This window comes from Aotus nancymaae, unplaced genomic scaffold, assembly GCF_030222135.1.
Source record: "Aotus nancymaae isolate 86718 unplaced genomic scaffold, 86718_ANA_hifiasm-v0.15.2.pri h1tg000106l, whole genome shotgun sequence".
NCBI classification, from domain to species: Eukaryota; Metazoa; Chordata; class Mammalia; order Primates; family Aotidae; genus Aotus; species Aotus nancymaae.
The window spans coordinates 3,643,674-3,664,597 of NW_026988521.1; the positions used below are offsets into that span (position 1 = coordinate 3,643,674).

The window sequence follows — 20,924 nt, forward strand, 5'->3', positions numbered from 1 at the left end:
AGCCTCCCTGGCCTTCATTATCTTCATCTATAAAATGGGAAGAGCGGTGACAACTTTGCAGAGCTGCTTTGGAGATCAGAGGTCATGAAAATGAAGTTGCCGGCTGCCGCGGACTCTCTGCTGACCCACGGTCGTTGTTTTGCTCTGCAGCTCTCGCTCTCCCGCTTTAATCCCTGAATGCAGTGCCCCCTCTTCTCTGGCCAGTGGGGCCCAAGGCTGCAGGGAGCAGGGCTGGAAGAGAGCAGTGGGCGGGGACGGAGCTGCCAGCAGCAGAAACGCAGCTGAGCAGTCCTTGAGCGCCCCCTGGGGGCCGCGAGCTCCAGCCTGCAGCCGAGGGCGGGGAGGCGCCTGCTGGGCTCTGAGGGGGTCAGAGGCAGGGCTTTGGGGGTTCTGAGCATCGGACATGCCAGGAGGGCACCGGCTGGCACAGAGGAGGCATCGCCCTCGGGGTGTGGCTCAGAGCAGCCCTGGTGCCATGACCACACCCAACTCCTGGCCCAAAGTGAGCCCTGGGCATGGGGAGACCTTTCCTTCTGCCCCTTTCCCCCTCCTGTTGACCTCACAGAGCAGGAAGGGGGTGAGCAGGAACATGGTAGGGGGGGTGACAAGGGCAAGGTCCTGGGGTCCGTTCACCTGCTCCTTGCCCGTGCCAGCTGGCCTGGGCCTCCCTTTGTCTCTGCCACATCTCTGGCCTGTGCCCCCCACAGACTCCATCCTCAGCACTGGCCCTGGTCCCCAGGCTCTGGGTGGTGGCAGCCCCTCAATCAGGCCCATGGGGGCGGAGGCAGCTCCTGCCTCTGCTGTCTCTGGGTGGCCTCCCTGTCCCTGTCCCCACAGTGGCAGCTCTGGTTTTCTCTGCACCAGAGTCCCTGTCCCCATCCTCCAGAGGGTTCCTGTGTCCGGGGAAGGGTACTCCGCCCCTTGTCGTGACCTTCTGCACGTTATTACATGTGTGCTCCCAGCCTCTCTTTCCCACTTGTACAATTGCAATGGGAACAACAGGGCCGTCCCCATTCCTGGGGAAACTAGACTGCAGGCCCTGCGTCCTGGGCTGGCCCAGATGCGCCACCTGGTGGCTGGAGGCGCTGGCGGGGGCGGCCGGCGAGTGGGAAGCAAAGGCTTCTCCCAAAAACACTCCCTTGGCCCTGGGGTCCGCAGGTGTCGGCCTGGCTCTCCAGGGGCTGGTCCTAGCTGGTCTGGTGCCCGGGGACAGAGCCCCAAAGCAACTTGCGCATTCCTTCCAATCACAATGACTCTGGTGCTTTTGAAAAAACAAAAATTAAAAAATAAAATAACACATCCTTTGGGTTCTGTTTCTGTGGACTCCTCTTTCTGGGACTCAGGGCGGGTGCCCAGCCTGCCCATGGGGCTCCTCTTTCTGGGACTCAGGGCGGGTGCCCAGCCTGCCCATGGGGCTCCTCTTTCTGGGACTCAGGGCGGGTGCCCAGCCTGCCCATGGGGCTCCTCTTTCTGGGACTCAGGGCGGGTGCCCAGCCTGCCCATGGGGCTCCTCTTTCTGGGACTCAGGACAGGTGCCCAGCCCGCCCGTGCACACCATTGGAGCAACACAGCCGGACGCCAGCCTGGGCTCAGCCAGGTCTCTAGGGAAGGAGCCTGCAGCCAGCCCTGGTTTCTGCTTTATAAAGCTCAGCTTCTATTTCCCGGCATGCGCTGACGCTGGTTTTGAATGGCTCCCACCCTTCCCTCTCTTGGTAGCAGCTACTGAGTAGCTGTGACCCTCTGAGAACAGGACATGGGCTCACACCTCCAAGCCATCTCCTTCCTGCTCCTCAGCCCTGGAGAGGGGAAGGGGGTGCGTGGGAAAGTTGAAGGCTGCCGGCTCAGGGCTGGCACAGCCAGGGGCATCCAAGGGAGGGGGGAGGAGGGACAATGGAGAGCCGGGCTCCCAGGACCTGAGTGTCTGTGGCTTCCTGGGGAGCTGTGCCTGGCCCAAATCTCCACCTGCACCATCACTCTAGCCCCTGCCCCTCCCCAGGGTGAGGGGCGGCCTACGACTTTCCACTTGCCCACGGGGCCTTGGCTGCCCGGGGCCCAGAAGCCTTTGACCACTGGTTCAGCTTAGTACCATGAGGAATTTCCCTCTGCCTCCACCTGAACATGCAGGTGCACCCCAAATCTACTTCCACACCCCCCTTCCAGCAGCTTAGGGTCAAGGGCCAAAATCAGACAGTTTTCAATGTGCTTAATGACCTCTGAGGAAGTGCCCTTAGAAGACTGAGGCAGCCTCCATGGATGGGAAGGTGATGTTTCCAAATGGGGTGAACCTGGGGAACTGCCTGAGCCTCTGGGCCTCAGCTTCCACTTCCTGGCAGGCGGGATGGAATGAGCATTCCCTTTTCTCCTGGGCTGCTGGGAGACTCTGCCATTGTGAAGGCAAAACGCCTGGCACCAAGTGGGTCTTCTGTGACTATGGCTCTTGCCATAGGCTCACTGCTGTGGCCACTGCTTCCTGGGCCCCTGTCCCTCTGTGAAGGTCTCTGCCACCCCCCACCGGGCTCTCAGACAGCGTCTTCTGTCTGGGTCTGGGTCTGGCCACACCGTCCCTGAACCCTCCTTCAAAGTATCCCAGCTGGGTGCAGAAGTGAACATACAGAAACCCCCATCCACCCCCAACATTGAAGCCACCCCTGGAGGCTGGCGGGTCCCAAACTCCTCTGTGAGGTCTGTCCCAGGTGTGGAGCTGGCAGATAGCTTGAGGGTACAAGCCCTCTGTCCCATCTACACAGGGGTTCCCTGGAAATGTCCGTCCCTCCCACTCCACATCCCACCCGACCTCCCCGAGACCCTAGCAGTGAGATGGACCACGGGGCTCAGGGTCCCTGGGTCATGTGGGGCTCAGGCCTCGGGGAAGATACCCTGGCCCTGGCCTCGGCAACAGCGTCCCTCTTGTTCCTGGCAGCATGGCTCTGTTGTTCGTCTCCTCTTTGCAGCCACCATTTATGTAGTGCCAACTGTGTAGAGTCTAGGAAGGTGACAGAGGGGAAGAAGAAGAGGGAGTGGTCCTGCCCCAGGGGTGCGGGGCCGGCTGTGAGGGCTGCACAGCGTGAGGAGGGGTCCGAGGCTGGCCTGGGGGCCCGTGCGTGTGCTCGGGGGACGTGCCGGGCCAGGAACATGGAACTGGGCCAGAGCTGACTTTGTTCTGGGAACGGGAAGACTGTGTGACTTGGCTTGTTCCTTTCATCTATTCGCATTGCAGAATAATCCTTCAATCCAGCCCTTATCTAATCACCAGAAGAGCCACAGAGACAGCCCAAGTGCTCTTTCATCCTTCCCACATCCTGTAATCCCGGAGCACCCCGGGAGTCTCAGGGGAAGGGCTGGGATCAGAGCTGAGGGTGCTGCAGGGTGCGGCCCAGGACAGAGCCCTTGCCAGGAAGGAGCAGTGTACAGGGAGGGAAGGGCGACAGGGACAGAGCACAGCTGGGCCCCGAGGAGCCAGGAACCCACCCGAGGGTCCGGGAGGTCAAGGTGGGCAACACGAAGTTGGCTGGCTTCTGAGCAGCCACCAGGCCCAGGCATCCTCAGCAGCGGCCAGGAAAATTCAATCAGGCCCCACTCAGAGCCTCTGCGGAAGTCGGGGCTCCACAAACCAGAGCCCCAAAAGTGTTTCTCCAGGATCTCCTGCCAGCCCCACCTCCCACAGCCTGAACACAGACCCTGGGATGCTCCACAGGCCCACCCACTCCCACAGCCTTGTCACACTCTCCATGGCCCTGTCACACTCCCACGGCCCTGTCACACTCCCCACGGCCCTGTCACACTCCCCACGGCCCTGTCACACTCACTATGGCCCTATCACACTCCCCACGGCCCTGTCACACTCCCACGGCCCTGTCACATTCCCCACGGCCCTGTCACACTCCCACGGCCCTGTCACACTCCCCATGGCCCTGTCACACTCCCCACGGCCCTGTCACACTCCTCCTCAGGGCACTGTCAGACTCCTCATGGCCCTGTCACACTCCCCATGGCCCTGTCACACTCCCCACGGCTCTGTCACACTCCCCATGGCCCTGTCACACTCCTCACAACCCTGTCACACTCCTCCCCACGGCCCTGTCACACTCCTCCCCACGGCCCTGTCACACTCCCCACGGCCCTGTCACACTCCTCCCCACGGCCCTGTCACACTCCCCACGGCCCTGTCACACTCCTCCTCAGGGCACTGTCAGACTCCTCATGGCCCTGTCACACTCCTCACAGCCCTGTCACCCTCCCCATGGCCCTGTCACACTCCTCACAACCCTGTCACACTCTCCACGGCCCTGTCACACTCCCCACGGCCCTGTCACACTCCCCATGGCCCTGTCACACTCCTCACAACCCTGTCACACTCCCCACAGCCCTGTCACACTCCTCCCCACGGCCCTGTCACACTCCTCCCCACAGCCCTGTCACACTCCCCACGGCCCTGTCACACTCCTCCCCACGGCCCTGTCACACTCCCCACGGCCCTGTCACACTCCTCACGGCCCTGTCACACTCCTCCCCACGGCTCTGTCACACTCCCATGGCCCTGTCACACTCCTCACAACCCTGTCACACTCCCCACGGCCCTGTCACACTCCCCACGGCCCTGTCACACTCCCCATGGCCCTGTCACACTCCTCACAACCCTGTCACACTCCCACGGCCCTGTCACACTCCCATGGCCCTGTCACACTCCCATGGCCCTGTCACATTCCCCACGGCCCTGTCACACTCCTCCCTACGGCCCTGTCACACTCCCACAGCCCTGTCACACTCCCTACAGCCCTGTCACACTCCTCTCCATGGCTCTGTCACACTCCCATGGCCCTGTCACACTCCTCCCCACGGCCCTGTCACACTCCCCACGGCCCTGTCACACTCTTCAGGGCTCTGTCACAGTCCCCATGGCCCCTGCCACACTCCCCATGGACTCGTGACACTCCCCAGGGCCCTGTCACACTCCCCATAGCCCTGTCACAGTCCCCACGGCCCCTGTCACAATCCCCACGGCCCTGTCACACTCCTCCCCATGGCCCTGTCACATTCCTCCCCATGGCCCTGTCACACTTCCCAAGGCTCTCTCACACTCCCCATCTCCCTGTCTCACTCCTCCCCACAGCCCTGTCACACTCCTCCCCAGGGCCCTGTCACACTCCCCACGGCCCTGTCACACTCTTCCTCATGGTCCTGTCACACTCCTCCCCACGGCCCTGTCACACTCCCCACGGCCCTGTCACACTCCCATGGCCCTGTCACACTCCCATGGCCCTGTCACATTCCCCACGGCCCTGTCACACTCCTCCCCACGGCCCTGTCACACTCCCCACGGCCCTGTCACACTCTTCAGGGCCCTGTCACAGTCCCCATGGCCCCTGCCACACTCCCCATGGACTTGTGACACTCCCCAGGGCCCTGTCACACTCCCCACAGCCCTGTCACAGTCCCCACGGCCCCTGTCACACTCCCCACGGCCCTGTCACACTCCTCCCCACAACCCTGTCACATTCCTCTCCATGGCTCTGTCACACTCCCCATCGCCCTGTCACACTCCTCCCCACGGCCCTGTCACATTCCCGACGGCCCTGTCACACTCCCCATGGCCCACGGCCTCTGGCTATACTTGGAAGCTGAGGAACCTACGGTTTCCCCCTAAAGAATGCTGCTCCAGCCAGGGCTCAACCCTGTGGGTCAGGGCTCAGGGACTCCCGGGTCAGAGACCAGGGACCTTGTCACTCACAGCATGAACAGCAGGATACTTTGCCCCAGAGTTCTACCACAGGGGTGGGGGGACCTCATCACGATGGGCCCAGGTGACACCACACAGCCAGCAATTATTCACCCGGCAGCAAACACTGCGGCAGGCAACAAACATTGCAGCCCTCGGCAAACAAGAAGCACGCGGCAAACTGTGTGGTCAGCAGAGACCCTTCCCCTCCCCGGGGACCAGGCAGGGCAGGGCCGGCCTCCAGGGTGGCCTGCACCCACTGGGCTGCCTGGGTGACCGGCCACAGAACCCACTCAGCATTGACACCCACAGCCGGGACAGGCAGGGTGCCGGACCCGTGGCTCCGTGCCTCTCCCGACACCACCCAAGGCTGCCAGGCCGCAACGTGAAGGCAGCTGCCCCAGGAAATCCCCAGCCTCGCCCACACCTGGCCCCAGGCCGGGCCTGCCTGCCAAGGGGCTGTGGGACCTCGCAGGCCTGCAGGCGGCAGGGGTGGGCACGGGGCTGGGGGTCCGAGGTTCACCGCTGCTCCAGGGCATGGCTGGCAACGGGTGGCAGGGGACAGGGAGGGGGTGAGGAGTCCCACCTGGCTGTGGCTGTCTCACCCCACGGAATCCAGCCTCCAACTGACCTCACCATTCCGCGCTTTGATTTTCATTCTTAAAACCTTCCCCTAAAGAAAGACCTTTGTTTCCTGGACGCACCGGCCTGGGTTTTCCCAGCAGTCATGGGCGCTCGGCCCGGCACGTGCTGCTCGGCTCAGGGACTTCCCAGGCTTCTCTCTGTGAGCCGGGCAGGATGGGCTCCACATGCAAACTTTCTCTCCGGGACAGCGAGGAGGTTTCCTCTTGCAAGAAGGAGCTGGGGGGCTCGTGAGGCCAGGAAGAGAACATTCAGAATCCCACCCTTTCCCTCCTCAGCAGGGACCCCAGGGTCTGCTGTCCTGCCCCCACCCACACTTCAGAGAAGAAAGGACACCTGCCTTCCCCTGCGACATCACACCCCAAAGCACACGGAGCACGGGGGACACTCAGCACGAATCCTTTTGTAATGAAAGAAAAACAAACTTTTAATATAGCAGGAAACACGTTAATGGCCACACAGAGCCAAGCTGGGAAAACACCTGTTAAACATGATGACAGAACAGGCGCTCAGCAATACCAGAAAACCTTCGAACTGAGAATACACTAAACCTCACAGAACACGGCAGAATACACTGAGGAGCACAGGTGTGAGCAGTGATCAATGGTCCAATTAAAAGACATGCAAGGGAAGTAGAAGACAGGGCCCCTTCCCTGGCACAGCGGCAGTGCCACAGAAACGGCCTCACCGTCAGGCTTTGCTGGACAAGAATGCTGGGCAGTGCCGGCTGGAGGGAGGGAGGGGTCGACTTTTCCGGAAGCAGCCCAGCAAAGTGCCCCGAGAGCCGTAAACTGCCCCCGTGCCTCCCAACCACAGCCCACGAGCGCAGTTTAGCCACAGAGGCGCTGGCAGAGGGGAGGCTGAGAGTGGCGCGGGAGGAAGATTCCTCAGAGCAAGCAAAAGGCACAGCCTCCACGCGGTTCACGGCCACAAAAGTCCTTGACTCAAAGCGTCCCTCGTCCTGAGGAATCCGCAGGTCAGCCGCCCTGGCTGCACAAGGAATGTGCTGTGAGGGAGAGCGTCGCCGCCCACGTGGGAACACAGGGCAGTGAGAAACAAAAGCCGGGCAGGTGGCCCCGCGGCTCCGGTCCCCTGCCGGCCACGGCTCATTTCTGCACAATGAACATGGGTTATTTTTATTTTAAAAAGTCTACTGATGTTTTTAGGGAGAACATACGGAGCAGAAAACCCTGAACACCAATGTCTTCCACAAGGTAGACTTTTCATTTCTGTCCCCTTTCTGGAAGGACCGCACGCAGAGTCTGTGAGCCTACGATGGAGGTACCCCCATGTCACCGGGAGTCGACGGCCCTCGGTCTCTGTGCTCCCTGAGCCTAAGGTGGGGAATCATGCCTTATGGTTGATGAGGGCTGCTGGGGCACCTGCCATCTCATCTGCATTCTGGAAGGCATGAAGGAACACAGAGGAAAACACAGCCTGCTCTAACCAGCTCAGTGTGCTCCTTCCAGAAACAGGTGAACACAAAATTCCACCGTTCCACTCCTAGGTCTATCCCCAAAAGAAATCAAAGCAGGGACTCAAATGTTTGCACACCGTGGCTAAGGTCTGGATGTAGTGTGTCTGTTCCCACCAAAACTCTTGTTGAAATGGGCCCCCCAGTGTGGTGGTGTTGGGGGATGGGGCCTGGGGGGAGGGAGGCGTGTGGGCGTGGGAGTGACTCCCTCCTGAGTGCCTGGTGCTGGGAGTGAGTCTCCTCCTGTGATAGGGATGAGTTCCCATGGGAATGGGTTTGTTCCCATGAGTGGGGCTTGTTCAGAAGCCAGGACGTCCCTGAGCTTTGCCTCCCTTCCCGCGTCTGCTTCCCCTCTGACCTCCGCCAGCAGAAGCCAGGGCCATGCCATTGAACTTCTCAGCCTGCAGAGCCCTGAGCTTTATGAATCACTCCGTCTCAGGGGGTCTTTTATGGACACACAAAGTGGGCTCAGACACCCATGCTCATAGCAGGGCAGTCACAACAGCCCAAAGTGGCAAGGGCCCAGCAGTGAGGGGGCGTGCAGCGGGGCAGACACACACAGAGGGTCTCGCCGAGCCTGCAGAGGGAGTGCAGCTCTGTCACGTGCCCCGGCGCCAGCAGCCCTCACAAGCACATGCGGGTGAAGCCACGGTCACGCAGGACAAATGCCGTGACGACGCCACAGATGGAGGCCCCTAGAGGAGGCAGATTTGAGAGAAAGGCGGCAGCATGGTGGTCAGCAGGGCGGTGAGCGGGGCAGATGGGAGTGAGTGATGAGTCGGGACAGAGCTCCAGGTTTGCCTGACGAAAAAGTGCTGGAGCTGCATGATGGCAGCGGCACAGCAACGTGAACGTTCTCAGTGCCACGGGCTGTGCCCTCAGCATGGCTCAGATGGGAAACCACATGAACCGTATTCTACCACAGGGAGGAGGGAAGGAAGGGACGGAGGGAAGGAAGGGACGGAGGGAAGGAAGGGACGGAGGGATGGAAGGAAGGAAGGAAGGAAGGAAGGAAGGAAGGAAGGAAGGAAGGGAGGGAAGAAAGACCAGCCTGCTAGGCTGACTGACAGCGTGCCCCCATTCCTCTAATGCTGCCCATGGCAGGCATGTGTCCTTGGCTAGCTGGGAGCGAGTCTGGAAGTGACCATTGTCAGGGCAACCTCCTTGGTCCTGTGATTTGGGACAGGGTGAAAGTCAGTGGTGGCCGTTGGTGTCTCTGGCCGGGGTTCCTCACAGGGGCCGGCGAGGGGACAGTGGATGGTGCGTGGAGGATGGAGGCCTCTTTCTCTGGAGGGGAGCGATGGGCTAGGGAGCCATTCTGTGTCTTTGCTGCTGGGCTGAGGAGCTGGATGGCACGCTGGGAGCCGTGGGAGCTGCTGAGGAGTTCGGTCCTGGAGGAAAGAGGCTGAACGTGGGTGTCTGGAGTCACCGTGGGGGGCACAGCTAGAGGGAACAGCAGGTGTCCAGGGAGAAGACACGAGGGCCGGGATGAGTTAGAGGCGTCTAATGTACGGGGCTGCTTGATGCGCCGCTCTCAGGTGGGATTTGGGGACTGTGACAGGGGTCGGTGCCCATATGATGATGGGGCCTGTGACCTGGGTGCCCAGGCAGGTGACGATGAGATTCAGAAACCAGATCTCAGGGGGTGCCCGGCAGCTGAGTCTCAGGCCAGCTCTGTGGTGAGTGTGATGCCCCAGGCCTGGAACACTCTGGCACCATCTGGACGCCATGCTGGGTGCGCCGAGGAGCTGTGGGTTTGAAACAGAAGTCAGGGGTCACTGGCATGTGGAGGAGGCTCCTGGAGAGTGGGTGACAGAGTCCCAGGTATCAGGCTTGGCAGGAGGCTTTGGAGGGCTGAGCGGATGGAGAGGAAGGGCAGGGAGCATGGCTGCGGGGAGAGAGTGCCGACGGGGAGGCTGGGACTGGGCAAAGCTGCTTGCAGGAGATACCCGAGGAAACTGGCAGGGCTGTGGGCACTCCTGGGAGTAGGAGGAGCGGGGCCTGTCCCGGGCAGACCAGGCTCTCAGGCCTGTGTGGCCCCAACTCCCTGAGCCCAGAGGGAGGCCAGGGCAGGAAGGCCCGGACCAGGGAGGACCCAGCCCCCAGGTCAGAACCTCCCAAGGACGCACAAGGCCAGGCAGCTGAGGATGGGACCATTCTCTGCATCTGCAGGGAGGACGGAGGAGGCCATGGCAGCAAGGGGAGAGGGCTGAGGGGAGGCCGGCCGAGGGAGGATGTTGGCCGCCATGGACGCCTGTTCAGTGTCCTCCTGGAGGAGGACGCCCCGAGCTCTGTCAGCCCGGGAAGCCTGGTCAGTGCCTGGAGGCTGAGGGTGGGCCTGGGAGGTCTGGGAAGGACATCAGTGTCTCCACGGAGAACAGCAGGGTCTCAGCCCACGACAGCAACAGCCCCCATGGCTGGGGCCTCAGCCTCCAGAGCCGACACAGCAGCTCAAGGTTCTGGGGGGAGGAAGGCGGCGGCTGTCAGAAGGGCAATGCAGGGGGTTGCTGGGGTGAAGCCCCCTGTGCCAGGAGCAGCCGTCTCTGCCGTGGCTCTGCCCTCCTGGACGCCCTGCCCTCCTGGACGCCCTGCCTGTGGCCCCCACGCCTCGCCTTCTTCCCTGGCACGTGACTGGGCCCTGCCCTGCAACCAGCATCTGGCTACTTGGGGCCCTGTGGGCCTCTCGGTGTGGGGACAATCACAGATTCCCATGCTTACGCCCAGCCTCTGCTTCCAGAACATACTAGAGGGTCCCGGCATCCTGACGGGTTCACCGTGTCCACGATGGCTTTCAGGGATGGAGAAGGCTCCCCGTCCTCTGCTGGAGCCCTGCAGCCGAGCTGACGGCCCGTGTGCTCCCACCCCCATCCCAGGGGCCCCAGACCCTCCCCATCCCCACGGCCACCCCAGGCCCAGGCTGCGCACCCGGGGGCCAGGCCGGGAGCTGGTGTCCTCACATGGGGCCGTCTGGGGTTGGCCTGGCTCCCTCCATGTCACAGATATTCCCACAGAGACCCCAGCGAGACCTGCAGAACATTACAGCAAAGTGAAGGAGAGCCAGAGGAAGAGGCAGATGGGCTGTCCTGTAAACAGTCTGATTTCCAATGTAAACCAGATTCAGGCCCACGACATCAGGTAAACATCTGCATCTGAGCCCCCGGCCCCCCACCGCCCGGGAGGCCCCGGGGTCCACATGGCCGACTCTGGGACCCGTCACACTGACCGCCGAGACATTTCGTAATTGGGCAAAATTGATCCTTGCATTCCTTCCCTAAATCCCAAATCTCTGCAATTTTACTTCTTCTCAAAAATGAAAACATTTGGCAATTAGCTGATCCAAGTGAAAAAGGTAGAGAATGTTCTCTCAACTGGAAAATGCCAATTAAGGAAGCGGCCCTGACTTCCCACCGCCCTGGCTAAGCTGGGAGCTTATCTTCCCCGGGAGGAATCTGCTGGGATAAGGGGCTTGGGAAACACGGAGGGCAGGGCTGCCTCTGCAGCTTCCTCTGAGAGCAGATTAGCTGTGGCCTTGCGCCAGCGGGGCCTGGGTGCCACACGGGGGCACGGGGGGTGGCAGTGCTGTGGGCCCGGGTCTGGCACTGGGATTTGGGGTGCTGGGACCCAGCGAGGCACTCGCTTGTGGGCGGCACCGAGGGCAGTGTCATAGGCAGTGGGTGCCCGTGTCTGTCCCCGGCTCCCTGAGCTCCCCGCCCTGGTTCTGCAGCCCTAGACCTCAGGGCCCATTTGCAGTGCCAGGGGCTCCTGTCTGGTCTCCACTCCTACACATTTATTTATTGAAAATGCTGATTTGTTTGTTTTCTGCATTTATTTGTTCTAAATGCTTGTTTATTTATTGAATTAATTTTTAAATGTAAAATCTTTAAGTAACACCAGAAGTTCAAACTTTCTGTCCTCCGCTCACCGAGGCTGTGAGTTCTGTCTCCCTGTGGTGGTTGTTTGCAAAAACCACGGGATGTGCAAGTCTTTTTTCTTATACAAAAGGCAGCATACAATGCATGTTCTCTTTATCAGCCTCGTGATTTATTTTAAAGATTTTGTTTGTGAAATCATCACAGATTCACAGGAAGTCTCAAAACTAGTACAGAGAGTCCCACATACCCTTCAACCCGTTTTCCCAGTGGCTTCACCTCCCTTAGCTGGAGTGCGTGTCTCAGCCAGGAAGCTGACCTTGCTACAGCGGGTGTATCTGGGTTTATGCCATGTCACAGGCTGTGGGAATTCGTGTTCGCACCGCCAGGAACAGGACACAGAGCTGTCCCACCACCATGGCCATCTCCGGGCTGCCCCATCCCAGAGATTCAGTCCCCACGTCCCCATTCCTTCCTCCTCACATCCTCTGGCCCATTTCCCGTTGCTATAAATTTGTCATTTTGCAAGTGCTATGTAAATGGAATGCATGGGGCCCTCTCAGACGGGTTCTTCTCTCTCAGGAACATGCCCTTGACACCATCCAAGCTATTTCCTGTATCAATAGTTTGTTCCTTCTTACTGATAAGTAGCATCCCTCGGTAGGAAAGAGCATTTTGTTCAGCAATTCACCTACCGAACGATGTTTTAGTCCTTCCCAGTGTTTGACTGTTACAAATAGATTCTCTGTGAACAGTGGTGTGTAGGTGCCCTTCTTTCTCCGGGACAGATGGCCAGGAGTGCCAACGCTGGGTCAAATGGTCAGAGTACGTTTTGTTTTTTAAAGAAACTCTCAAACTCTTTTCCAGGATGGATGCACCATTTTACATTCCACACGCAGTGAAGGGGTACCGTTTCTCAGAATCTCTGCCAGCGTTTGGTCTCGTCATCACATTTTGCATTAGCTGTTCTAATAGGTACAGAGAGCTATGGGTTACGGTCCCAGCATGCGCTTCCCTGGGGCCATGCACATTAAGGCCGTTTCATGCCTTCCTCCACCATCTCCACGTCCTCGCCAGGATTCTTCCGTTCACGTCTTTGTGCCTCATTTCATTGGATTATCTGACTCTTTTCCGTCAAGTTTTGAGAGTTCTTCTTATATTCCAGATACAAGTCCTTTGTCAGACATGTGTTTTGCAATTATTTTCTCCCTGTCCACAGCTTATCTTTTCACCCATCAGAACAGGGTCTTTCACAGTATAAAAGTTTTTAATTTCAATAAGATCCAATTCATTGATTTAAAAAAATATATGAACCATACTTTTGATGTTATGTCTAAGAAATCTGTGCCAAGCTCCAGGTCCTGGACGTTTTCTCCTACTCTAAAAGTGTTATTGTTTTTGATCCAATTTGAGTTAATTCTCTTTTTTTTTTTGAGATGGAGTCTCTTTCTGTCTCCCAGGCTGGAGTGCAGTGGCACGATCTCGGCTCACGGCAACCCCTGCCTCCCAGGTTCAACTGATTCTCCTGCCTCAGCCTCCCAAGTAGCTGAGATTACAGGTGCACACCATCACCCCGGCTAATTTTTGTATTTTTAGTAGAAATGGGGTTTCACCATGTTGGCCAGGCTGGTTTTGAACTCCTGACCTCAAGTGATCTGCCGGCCTCAGCCTTCCAAAGTGCTGGGATTACAGGCGTGAGCCGCTGCTCACGTGCGGCCCCAATTTGAGTTACTTTTCACATAACTTGTAAGTCCAGGTCCATTTTTGAACCCATGAGTCTGCTGCATGGTTTGTTGGAAAATCGCCTCTTCTGGCATTGACCGATCTTGGTCCCTTGTGGGAGGCCAAGTCACCATGACCCTGGGGGCCCGCATGCCTCTTTACCTGCACTCCGTCTCTTCCCTGGGGTGATATTCTTTTTTTTTTCATTTTCTATTTTTTAAATTTTAATTTATTTATTCTGTAGATTTTAGAGATGCGGTCTCACTATGTTGCCCAGGCTGTTCTAGAACTCTGGCCTCAAGAGATCTTCCCCTCTCAGGCTCCCAAAGTGCCGGGATTACAGGCATGAACTGCTGTGCCCACCCCCACAGTGACACTCTTGATTACTGTCGCTTTTGAGTAACTCTTAAAATTGAGAGGCAGGCTGGGTATGGTGGGTCACGCCTGTAATCCCAGCACTTTGGGTGGCCAAGGTGGGCAGATCACGAGGCCAGGAGTTTGAGACCATCCTGGCTAACATGGTGAAACCCGTCTCTATTAAAAATACAAAAATTAGCCAGGTGTGGTGGTGCACACCTGTAGTCCCAACAACTTGGGAGGCTGAGGCAGGAGAACCGCTTGAACCCGGGAGGTGGAGGTTGCAGTGAACCGAGATCGCTCCATCGCACTCCAGCCTAGTGACAGAGCAAGACTCCATCTAATAAATAAATAAAATTGAGAGGCATGATTCCTCCTTTCTTCTTTTTTCATTTAGTTATTCTAGTTCCTTTGCCCCTTTGTGTACATTTTAGAATCAATTTCTGTAATAAAAAATGTTTTTGATATTTGGTATTTTGATAAATACAAAATTCCTGTTAATTTTGATAAAAAATCTATCTAGGTCAATTTAGGAAAAACTAAATTAAAATATAAAAGCAATCAACATACTTTACTACATTAATATATTTATTGAGAAAAACTGTATAGATGACACTGAAAACTATTCCCTAAAGCTTAGCTCCTCTGTGAATTTGAAAGTTTTTCTTTTTCTAAACATCATTCCACAAAAGTGTGTGAATTAATATTCAGAACTTTAGTCCGTTTTTCTACTGAGCTGCTATTGATTTGTATAATCAATTTGGACATTAGCAATATTAATATTTTTATTGTCATATTTGTAAGAAACATTTTCTCTGAATCTGTACTATGTCATTTTTACTGTGATTTTCAATAAAGAAGTTTTCCTTTTGAAATAGTGAAATCTCCCGGACACTCAAGCCATGTTTTCAAGGCCCCCAGCATCGGAACTACATTCCCTACGTGTCCTTCCGGGAATTTTGTACTTTTATTTTCTGTTTGGATTTGATTCTTCTTAGATTTGCTCTGTGTGCCAGCTGAGATGGGCTGCCTTGCTGCAGGTGTGCGGTTCTATGGCGATGTCCTCTGCAGCAGGCCTTGCCACTTCTTGCTGGCTGGGATGCCCCGTCCACTGGGTCCCGAGTTATGCCGAGGAGGCTGCCAGGGCCCCAGTCCACTTCCTCCTTCTATTTATCTAATCTAAAAGCAAAGCAGTGCTGTTTTAATTACCGTAACTTTATAGTCTGTTCTGATAGCTGTCTGGGAAATCACCACTCATTCTTCTTCCTTTGTATTTTGCTTTTAAGATTTTTTTAAAAATTATAAAGACATCCCCCCAAAATTTAATGGCTACACCTGCGTATAAATTTTGATGACAATTTTAGAGAAAACGAGCCACTGCACCTGGTGGTGGCTCAAAAACTGTTTTTAAAAAGTCAAATGAAGCCTGGGCATGGTGGCTCACACTTGTAATCTCAGCACTTTGGGAGGCCAAGGTGGGAGGATCACTTGAAACCAGGAGTTCCAGAGCTGCCTGGGAAACATATTGAGACCCTGTGTCTACAAAGAAATAAACACATTAGCTGGGGTTGGTGGCATACACCTATAGTTCCTGCTACTCTGGAGGCTGAGGCAGGAGAATCTCTTCAGCCCAGGAGTTAGAGGCTGCAGTGCGCTGTGACTGAACCACTGCACTCCAGCTTGGGCAAGAGAGCATGGCCCTGTCTCAAAAACAAGAGTCAAATGGAAATAGCATCTCCACTCCCCACAATATCGGCATTCTTATGATAGGCTTATTAACACACCGGACAGAAGTAAGGAAAGAATCCGTGAACTGGGAGGCAGGAGAGTAGAAATCATCCCAAATGAACGCGAAGAGGAAGAAGAAGAAGAGAGAGAAGTAAATCAAGCGTCAGAGACGTTTACGACACTTGCGCACACTCTAGTGAATGTGCACTTACGATCCTCAGAGGAAAAGAGAAATCGTGGAAGAAAAGCGACCTAACGGGATGATGGCTGAGACGCTTCCAAAGTTAGTGAAAGACAAAACGATCACAGATTTCAGGATTTTGGAAAGCCCTAAGCAGGATGAACAGGCATACTCCTGTTAGAACTAATAAAAAAATCCAGCAAAGGGGCGGAGGACACTATCAATACACACAAATCCACTGAATTTCTATACATGAGCAATGGACAATCTGAAAATGAAATTAAGAAATTTAATTAATAATAGAATAAAATACATAAGCATATGTGTAATCAAAGAAGTGTCAGAGTTAAATGCTGAAACCCCCAAATCCTGCTGAGAGGAATGAAAGAAAACAGCTCTGGAGCCCATCCCTGTTCATGGCCAGAGGCGCGATCACGTAACCAGGGCAATTTGTGAATCCAATATAATCCCTGTCGAAATCCAGCAGGTGTTTGTGCACATTTTGAAAAACTGATCCTAATATTTACAAATGAAAATGAAGAGAAAGCCACAGATCAGGAGAACATATTGGCAAATCATATAGCTGATAAAACATTGCATCCAGAATAGAAAAGTGAACTAAAAACTTAACGACAAAAATAAAGGACCGGTACAGACCAAACAATTTTCTAAAAGAACAAAATTCAGTATCCGAGACAGCCTCATGTTGGCTTCGTCACAGACACGCAGATCGATGCAACAGGATCAAAAGTCCAGAACAAAATATCCTTTAGATGGATTGTCAACTGATTTTTGACAAAGGCATAAACAGAACTCAACGGGGGACAGATAGTCTTTTCCACAAATGATGCTGGGACATCTGGAAAGCCACATGAGAACAAGTTTGGAACGCTACCTCATGCCCACCACAAAAATTAACACAGAGAGGACTAAATGAAAAACTGAAACTAAAACTTCTAGAAAACACGGGAGAAAGCGATGGAAGCTGTGGGCCGGGTGCAGTTTCTCAGCCGTGACACCAAATACAGGATCCATAAAATAAAACATTGATAGAGTGAACTTCATCGAATTTTTTTCAAATGTGGGCTTCAAAAGACACGAACAAACAAATGGGAAGATAAACCACAGATGGGGAGGATGTATTTGCAAATCATATCACTGGTAAAAGATTGCATCCAGAGTGGAAAAAGACCTCAAGAATTAACGACAAAAACAACTCAGCTAGAAACAGGCAAAATATTTACATAGACATTCCATCAGTTTCATAATTTGTGATAAATGTTTTTAGCACTATACATCTCCCGGTAAGGGCTGTTTCACTCTGCCCCGGTCCTTCTAATGTGACTGTTTTTATTAACATTATTTTTAGTCATTTTATATTTTCACTTAACGATTATCTGTGTAGCCCAAAATTTATGGTGATAGTCTATTTGGTTTCCAAACATACAATATTTGTGCTGTCCCTTTTGTGACTTAATTTCTCTCTCTCTCTTTTTTTTTTTTTTTTTTTTTTGCCCTGTGGTTGGAAAACATATTTCTTTATGTTGACCATTTGACGATCAGAAAGCTGCATTGTGGCTTAATGTTGTAATCGCTCTGTGGCCTTCTTTAAGTCCACATACAATTGGCTTACATCATTGTATCTTTTGACTTTTAATTCCATCCGTATCCTTGTGTCTTTTAATTGGTACATTTAATGTATTTGTTCTTCTGATAACCTGTTGTCTCAGGATTCAAACGTCCTGCTGTCTTAAATCTGTTTCTATTTTGCTGTAGTCCCTTTTCTTTCGTATTATTTTCATGACCACGTTCCCTTCCCAGGGCTGCTCATTTGAGGAGCTGCCAGATCAATACCTGTGTCGCCCCAGGACAAGCTCCGTGCAGAGGCTGCAGGGCCACCGGGAAGACTGCTCTGTCCGGAGAGTGCCACCTGCTCCCTGGGGGACCAGGCCAGGTGTGAGGGGTGCCCTGGCTGAAACTCAGTGCATTGGTATTTCTGGAACCTGCTTGGGGACGAAAAGTCTGGAAACACTGGCCTCCCAGTACTACGAGAGTTTTCTGTCTCGGAAGAGGTGGTGGTTGAAGTGCATTTTGTGAGCTGTCTGTGCTTTTCACTTTGGGGGACTCTGGAGATTTTAGTTGCACAAACAAGGATGTGCCTGTGTGTATCCATGATGCAAAAGTCTCAGGAGGAGAATGCGTGTGTGTGTGCACACGCATGAGTGTGAGTGTGCGTGTGTGTGCATGTGTGTGTATGTCTGTGCGTGCATGTGCATGCATTTGCGTGTGCGTGTCTGTGTGTGCATGAGTGTGAGTGTGTGTGTGAGAGATACGTGGGTGCTCCCCTCTCCCTCCTGTCAGTCCTCCTCAGTGCCTGGTGGGCTCTGAGCAGCACCCCGGGGGGTCCAGGCTGGTGCCTTGGGGCTGACACTCAGGGAGAACGTCTCTCCTCCCCCCATCACTGAGGTCTTTTCCCGGGCCCTCACTTCCTAACCCAGGAGCAGACTCTTTCCAGGACAACCAAAAGTGGAAAGCTCCTCCTTGGGACAATTGCTCCAGAACTCAGGTGGTGGGTTTCATGGCGCCCTGGTTCCTCCCTGTCCCCGTTACATGGTGTATGGTGGCAGCTGCCTGCCCGGCTGCTAAGCACCCCACTGCGTGCAGAGGCCGTGCTGCCCCGTGGCTGCTCTGCACACACAGTTTCAGAAAATCCATAAAATTGATTAATCTTTTACCCTGTCTAATCACTAAAGAGAGAGGCGGCATGAATGAGCGAAATTAGGAAAGGAAGATTCCATAGATATTTAAAAGGATAAAAGGGAATATGAGGAGCATTTATGTCAATAAATCTGACGTAAATTAGATGTGATGGATACATTTTTTGAAACACACAAATTATTAAAGTCACTAAAAAAATAGATAAACAAAATAGGCCCATATTTGTTAAGAAAGTTAAACTTGTAGTAAAAACCTTCCGACAAAGGAAGTGGACAGGTCAAATTGCTTCACTGGTAAATTTCACCCAGCAGTCAACAAATGAAGAATCCTGACTCTATACAATCTTTTCCAGGAAACCGAAGAGCAGAGAACATTTCCTAACACATTGTACGAGGCTTATCCCGATACCAAAACCAAACAAAGATACTGCAAGAGAACTGCAGGCCAATGCCCCTCGTGGACACAGAGGCAAACATTTAGCAAACTGGATACGGTAAATATGTAAAACGATAATACACCATGACAATGTGGAGTTTACCCCAGTAATGCAAGGCCAACTGACTATTTGAAAAATCAGTGCATTTCACCATATTCACAAGCTGAAAAGAGAAGCCATATGATTACCTCAATAGAGACAGAAAAAATCTGATAACCATTATGCATTTATAATAAAAACTCAAGCCAACTGAGAATACAAGGGACTATTTTAAGTGGGACAGACATCAGGCTTCATAGTGGAAGGTGGCACGCGTTTCCCCAAGAGAAGGAACCAGCACCAGTGCCTACTCAAAGCACCTCTATTCTGGTCGGTGCAATGAGGCACAGAAAGGAAAAATATCAAGAAAAGCAAAACAAACAAACAAAAAACAATAGACTGCAGAGAAAGAAGACAGACAGGGCCCGGCCATCCCTGTAAAAAGTCTGACAGAATCTTCCAGAAAGCTACTAGAACTAATTAGTGACGTAAGCAGAATTGTAGGCTGTAAGATCAACATACAAAATCAGTAGTCAGTAATAAAGGGATAATTAACCCCATTAAAAAAATGGTAGACGTGTCTCCAAACAAGATGCACGGATGGGGAATAAGCGCATGAGAAGGTGTGGCCTGTCGCTACTCACGGGGAAAGCTCAAATCGCACTCACAGCGAGGCGCCGCTTCACGCTCTCTCTGGACAGCGTCCCTGAGACACGTCATCCGCGTTGGTGGGGACGTGGAGAAGCCAGAACACTCGCATGTTGTTGGTGGGAACACAAAGTGATTTAATCACCTTGGGGAACAGTTTGGCAGTTCCTCAAAATGTTAAACACAGAGTCAGCCTGTGATTTGGCAATCTACTCCACTGAAGGAGAGTGAAAACATGTCCACACAAAAGCATGTACGCAAATGTCCACCATGGCAAATGTCCACAATACCCAGACGGTGGGGGCAGCACAAGTGTCCCTGCACCAACAAATGGATTCACAAGACGTGGACCAGCTGCACGATGGGGTATTTCTCAGTCACAAAAAGAAGGGAAGTTCTGGTCGCCATGAGACGCATGGACCTTGAAACCTGGAGCTAAGTGAAAGAGGCCAGACACAGACGCACAAACAAAGCAGAATTCGCTATGTATGTCGCAGAAGCGAAGCCGCAGAAAGGGAAGGGGACTCAGTGATGGCCAAGGCCAGTGGGGAAGCTCAGCGGGAGGAGGAGGGCATGACTGTAGACGGGTATGGTCGGGAGGAGGAGGGCATGACTGCGGACGGGTATGGTCGGGAGGAGGAGGGCATGACAGCGGATGGGTGTGGTTTTTTGGGGGTGATAAAAATGTTCTAGAATTACATTGTGATGATGGTCACAACTCTGTGAATATACTAAATGCCACTGGATCGCATACTTTAAATGGGTGAGGTGTAGGAGATATGAATGTCATCTCCATAAAGCCACTAAAAATCCATTACATTTTTGCATTATAGCAAAAATTGAATTAAAATGCCATTTAAAATGATAGAGAAAACATGCATCCTTAGGAATAAATCTAGCAAAAGATGTACAAGACACGCTGAGGGCACGGCTGAGGGAAAGGAAAGGTGAATGGAGGAGCCAGCCAAGTTCATGGGCCAAACCCTCGGTGTTGACGGGCTGCCGCGTCCTCCCAAACAGATTGATGGTGTCCCCCAGACATGGGGGGGTCCACCTGGCCTGGTCCCCCAGACATGAAGACAGAAGGTGCTGGCGTCAGGAGGGACAGGGAGGTCAGCGGAACAAAATGTAAAGCGTGGGGATGCAGGAGCACTGCGGCCCTCTCCTGCTGCCGCAGGGGATCTTAAACGACTTGGAAAACTGTTTGGTGGTTTCTTAAACGGTTACGCCCATGCTTTCCACGCTGCCAGTTCTACACCTAGGTATTTAGCAAGAGAGATAAAAAGCATTTGGCCCTGCAGAGACTCGCCATGATGCTCACAGCAGCCATGGGCTACCTCTCCCTGCTTTGCTCCTAGATAGGAGAAAGGAATTTAGCAAGTCCTCTCTCTCTC

General features: G+C 53.9%; 2 long non-coding RNA genes across 2 annotated transcripts; both read left to right on the forward strand.

The window, feature by feature from the left end:
- The first annotated feature begins 9,682 nt into the window (after positions 1 to 9,682).
- LOC135272114 (uncharacterized) lies at positions 9,683 to 11,597 on the forward strand. The gene is made up of 3 exons (XR_010340215.1): positions 9,683 to 9,969; positions 10,570 to 10,678; positions 10,844 to 11,597. It is a non-coding gene; the product is annotated as an uncharacterized LOC135272114 (long non-coding RNA).
- Positions 11,598 to 16,179: 4,582 nt separating this feature from the next.
- Positions 16,180 to 20,069, forward strand: LOC105719901 (uncharacterized). The gene is made up of 3 exons (XR_001108061.2): positions 16,180 to 16,993; positions 17,511 to 17,643; positions 18,760 to 20,069. It is a non-coding gene; the product is annotated as an uncharacterized LOC105719901 (long non-coding RNA).
- Positions 20,070 to 20,924: the final 855 nt, after the last annotated feature.